This window comes from Nicotiana tabacum, chromosome 20 (assembly GCF_000715075.1).
Source record: "Nicotiana tabacum cultivar K326 chromosome 20, ASM71507v2, whole genome shotgun sequence".
In the NCBI taxonomy this organism is placed as follows: Eukaryota; Viridiplantae; Streptophyta; class Magnoliopsida; order Solanales; family Solanaceae; genus Nicotiana; species Nicotiana tabacum.
The window spans coordinates 79024138-79029650 of NC_134099.1; the positions used below are offsets into that span (position 1 = coordinate 79024138).

At 39.5% G+C, this 5513-nt stretch overlaps 1 non-coding gene across 1 annotated transcript; it reads left to right on the plus strand.

Annotated features, from left to right (window-relative positions):
- The first annotated feature begins 3545 nt into the window (after window positions 1-3545).
- LOC142174975 (small nucleolar RNA R71) lies at window positions 3546-3650 on the plus strand. The gene has a single exon (XR_012704173.1). It is a non-coding gene; the product is annotated as a small nucleolar RNA R71 (small nucleolar RNA).
- Window positions 3651-5513: the final 1863 nt, after the last annotated feature.

Sequence of the window (5513 nt, forward strand, 5' to 3'; positions counted from 1 at the left end):
CCCTCACCAACAAATCGAGAGTGAATATAAATTGGTCCACACATTCAAATATGCTTTTGAACATAATTTAAGAACATCACACAATTGAACAAAATTCGCTCACTCTCACAAAGAATTCATATGCATCCCGTGGTCATTCCATAAGCTTGCCCGTAGTGTATATTTCCACAAATTTAAGCTAGCCAAATCTAGGATCAATTAGGACTTTTAGGTTGTAATGTAGGCTAAGGGACGGGTAGGATATATTTAGAAATAGTAACTCACCCTCCTAAGCACTTTAATACAATACATTTACACTTCAAGCACATATTCTTCTCAACCAAATCACTTGCCATATACAACATAGCCCTCTTTTCACTTAAGCACTTCTCTATTTTGTCACTAGCACAAATCAATAAGAATTGGAGGTGTGTATTTTTCTACATTATTTGAACTATCATATTTTCTTTTTTGTCTTTTCTTGCAATTTTTCTTTTCCTTTCTCTCTCTTTTTTTTTCTTCACACACTCCATACATTAAAGTTCACCGGCTAGTGACTTTTGATTTCAACTTTAGTGCACCAACGAGCCCTTCCATGTTTCCACTCGAAAGCTACTCCCCAATATCTCACCTTGCTTCTTTTAGCGACTAAGTGCCTTAGAAGGTAAAGGCTCAATCAATATCAAATTAAGAACAAAATAGGGGTATGGCTTATATGTGGGTGCCAAAAGAAAGGTCTATAGGCTCAAAGGGGCTAGGAACAGAAAATTTTACTTTTATGTGACAAGCACATCTATGATCAAGCAAGAAAATCCCTACGTCATCTCCTAGATTAGAACAACTCACAATTTCGCTTCAATTAACACACGGGGCAAGTTCTAGACTACACAGGATAGCACAGAAACTCACGAATCCTCACACACACGTTGCACATGACTCAATCAAGATGGTTCTGTTCAACTCTCAAGTCAAGCAAGCACAAATAAATGAGAAATTTAAGCAACATTGCACTATGCGGCATACAAGTCAGACAACTGAGAAAAGGTGTCACAAAACAGGCTATTTACTTTACTTAGGCTTTATAATTCAAACCAAATACACGGGAAAACAGAATGTATGTCGTAGCCTATTGTGCCAACATCAACCATACCAGTGAGTATCTCAGAACAACTCAGTTCCTTCCTAAATTACTCCTAAAAAGAAATTAAAAGTGCCTGTTTCGAGCTACATCCTTGGAAAAGAACCGGTGCCCAAAGAAAAACCAAGGAATACCACCTAGATATTCTAAGAAAATAAAATGACACATAAAAAAAATTTGGTGTTTTTAAATCGGACTTTAATCCCTCAAGAAAATTGTCCAAAAGATCCATCGTCAGGAACAGTCCGAGCTTTTTTAACTTTTTTTTGAACCTAGACTATGTCTACTACGAGTTATAAAAGAAAGAAAATTATACTCCAGAAAGTAGTTTCCCTACCCCACACTTATATTATGCATAGTGCTCGATGCATGACCATAGAGAAATATTAAAACAAGGGTGAGAAATACTCCCTGAGACCCTCTCAGACCTAACTCGGACATGATCCTCAATTAGGGCTGGGACGACCCCACACTTAAGATCAAACATGCTCCTCAACTTCAACTTTGGGTACTTAGACTTCCCCTACTCTGCAAAAATAAAAAAAAAACAACACAAAACACAGTAAAAAGAAATAATCAATAGATAAAAGATACACAGGTTGGGTTGCCTCCCAACAAGCGCCTTATTTATAGTCGTGGCACGACTCTGCTACTCTGCTCAGGTTGGGCGCTTTCTCTTCTTCTTTCTCCCATGAATTCTAGCCTTTTTGCGCGCTCTCAGATGGTCTCCTCTTTCATCTCTGGCTCTTTTCTCAATCATCTTTACACGCTCAGCTAGAAACACAACCTCATTTAACTCAGTTGTCCCATCCGGATCACTATAATTCACATAAGAACTCTGCTTTATCCCCTTCGATTCTACCATAGTAATCATGCACAAGTCCTCATAATGCTTAGGAATCTTAAGTGCCTTGTACACATTAAAAGTGACCTCCTCGTCGTCAACTCTCATTTTTAACTTCTCTGCTCTCACATCAATAATTTCTCCACCAGTAGCTAAGAATGGTCGCCCCAAAATAATGGGCACTTCCTCATCTGCCTCGTAATCAAGAACAATAAAATCAGCAGGAAGAATAAATGTTCCCACTCGAACTAACACATCCTTAATAATTCCTTCGGGCATGACTAGTGACCTATATGCTAGCTATAAAGTGATTGTAGTAGGTCTAAGCGTCCCCAATCCGAGTTGCTTGAACAAAGAGGATGGCATCAAATTTATACTGGACCCTAAATCACACAAGGCTCTACCAACCTCTTGTTTTCCAAGAGACAAAGGAATTGTGAAACTCCCAGGATCCTTCAACTTAGGAGGAAGTTTACTCTGAACTCTGGCACTACACTCTTCAGTAAGTGCAACTATTTCAAACTCTGCATGTCTTCGTTTGTTTGCCACAATATCTCTGAGATACCTTGCATACTTAGGCACTTCCTGCAAAATTTCCACCAAAGGCAGATTCACGCTCACTTGGCTCAAAATATCTAGGAATTTCTTATACTTGGCATCATCTTTTTGCTTCTGCAGTCTTTGTGGAAACGGAGACGGTGGCCTAGTCTCAATTACTGGCTTGGGTCCTTTATCATCTTTTTCATTCCCCTCAACTGGCTTGGGAGCTAATTCTCCTTCAGGATGATCTATATTCTTCTTTTTCTTTGGTACTTCTTCTAGTGCTCTTCCATTTCTCAAGGTAACCGCATTGACTTGAGCTTTAGGATTGGGCTCAGTATCACATGGAAGAGCTCCAGCTGGTCTAGTGTTTTGAGCACTGGCAAGCTGTCCCATTTGATGCTCCAAATTTCTCACTGTTATGGCGAGGGCTTGCTGTTCAGCCATCACTTTTTTCAACATATCTTCAAGGTGACTTGTAGGACTCGCTTGTTGTTCAACCTGAGGTGGTCTATATTGTTGTTAAGGTGCTTGAGGCCTGTATTGATTCTGAGTGCCCTGGTTTCCACCCCAAGAGAAGTTTGGGTGGTTCCTCCAGTTGAGATTGTAAGTGTCCCCATACTGACTTGTTTGGCCTCGATTTGCATTACCCACAAAATATACAGACTCTGGATTTGCTGGGCATAGATTGCTCATGTGACCCTCTCCACATACTTTACAAAACATTTAAACTAGTTGCACTGGTTGGGCTTGTTGCTTGTTGATACTCAAGTTCATCTGGTTGACTTGATTGGTCAGTGTAGAAATCTGCGCTGATAATACTGAGATGACATCTAACTCAGGAACCCCTGCAGACTTTTGCATTGTGTGTCTGCCCATCTCTCCTTGACAATTCGGATTGCTCTTGGAGAATTTGTTCAATAATGCATATATCTCGTCAAAGCTTTTCTCCAACACTTGACCCCCAACTGTATCATCTACCACGATCTTTGTTTTAGCATGTAGCCCTTCTATGAAAGTGTGAGCTAACACTTTATTCGTTTTATTGTGATGAGGACAGTCTCTGAGTAGGCCCTTGAACCTTTCCCAAGCTGAGTATAAAGATTCTCCCGCTTTCTGTTTGAAGGCCACTATCTCACTTCTGATCTTTGCAGTTTTGCCTGAAGGAAAGAACCTTGCCAGAAATTTTCTTGCCAAATCATTCCATGATGTGATAGAGTTAGCTGGTTTTGCCTTTTGCCATCGCTTAGCCTCGCCCAACAGAGAGAATGGAAAAAGTGTGAGCCTCACATAATCTGGAGTGACCCCGTTAGTGATATAAGTATCACTAATCTCCAAGAAGTTTAGAATATGCTGCTGTGGATCCTCGTGTGGAAGACCCATAAATTGCCCGTTTGCATGAAGTAACGGGATCATGCTCTGTTTCATCTCAAAGTGCCCAGTGATCCTGGGCTTTACTATACTGGAGGTGACATTAGCAATGCTGGGCATCGCCACCTCCTGAACAGCCATAAATTGCTCCTATGCCATGTCCATAGGAAATTGAACAAGTGCCTAAATATTATTCGTATCCCTTGCTTCCCTCAACCTCTTGTGAAATGTTCTCTAAGGTTCAGGATCAAAGCCTTGAAGTCGGTCCTGGCTTCTGACCCTACACATTCAATCAAAGTTCCTGAGATCTGAGCAACAATCAAGTAATGTTAGACTAGACTAAATAAACAGTTAAAGCAAAAACTAGCAAGTACTTAATATTCAAGTCCTCGGCAACGGCGCCAAAAACTTGTGTAAACTACTCACTAAATCACTAAAATTGTTATTCAATCCAGCTAAAATCAAAGTCCAATAATATGATTATATTATACTACAATTCTAAATAATAACTAAGTTATCAAGTAACGAGTTGATTGTTGTGTATTCAGTAAAGACAAATATTCTAGAGTTGTGATCGATTCACCAATCATATTGTGTTCTAATTAACTCTCCCTTTCATATAATTCACTCATGGTTGCTAATTAATTGATAAATGCTCTCATAGCCTTCTCCCGAAGTACTACTCACCAATTCTAAATAGATTAACGCCTATATTCCTATGAAATCAATATATTAAGAATGCATTAATATCACGATATTTAATTAAGCACGGTGACTAGGTATATTCCTATCCTAACCACAAATCCGCTCCGCCTAAGGGTTAATATCATGCTCTCTTCAATTCTTCTCTAATCTAAACACGGCTTTCCCAAGCATAGCATAGATAGTAAATAGAACCTAACTGCTGGCCAGACAATTAAGCAATTAAATGCAGAATTGAAGAAACAACCATATATTGGTGAATTATAATCAAGGTCAAGCTAATATAAAACAACAATAATCATGGCTAAATCACAACCCCAGAACAATGGGTGTTTAGCCACTCATGATGTAATCAAACAATTGCATAAGTGTTGAATCAATTGGAAATACTAGAAAAAGATGAAGAAAACTGAGAATTCTTCGCTTCCTCACTATCCCGTGTGTATCTCTACCCCAAAGTGGGCCCCTCCCCCCTCAAAAATAGGTTTAGTCTTGCTTTTATATCAGTTGGGTAGGTCTAGGGCCGAAATAAACTTGTCCCGAGCTAAATAGGACACGATTCATGTCACCGGCGCCCAGCCCGGGACCAGGCGCCCTCCATAGCGCGCCAATTTTTGAGCCTACTGTTTTCAGCGCCATAGGTGGCTCCAGGTGCTGCCTGTGGCGCCCAACTGCTTCCTTTCCCGATTTTGTTCGTTTTAGCTTCAAATCTTTCACGTTTTGCCCCAAATTGCTCCCGAATCATTCCTACAAGTAAAAACACTTTAAATCAATATAATTCATTGCATTTAACATCCCAAATTCACTAAACAAGAGTAATATATGAGGCGATATACATAAAAATATATATACTTTAAGCTAAACATAAATTTTAAATTGTGTGGGTAATGGATTAATTATCAGGTAATGAAACATTACCCGGTTAACTAATAAGTGGAT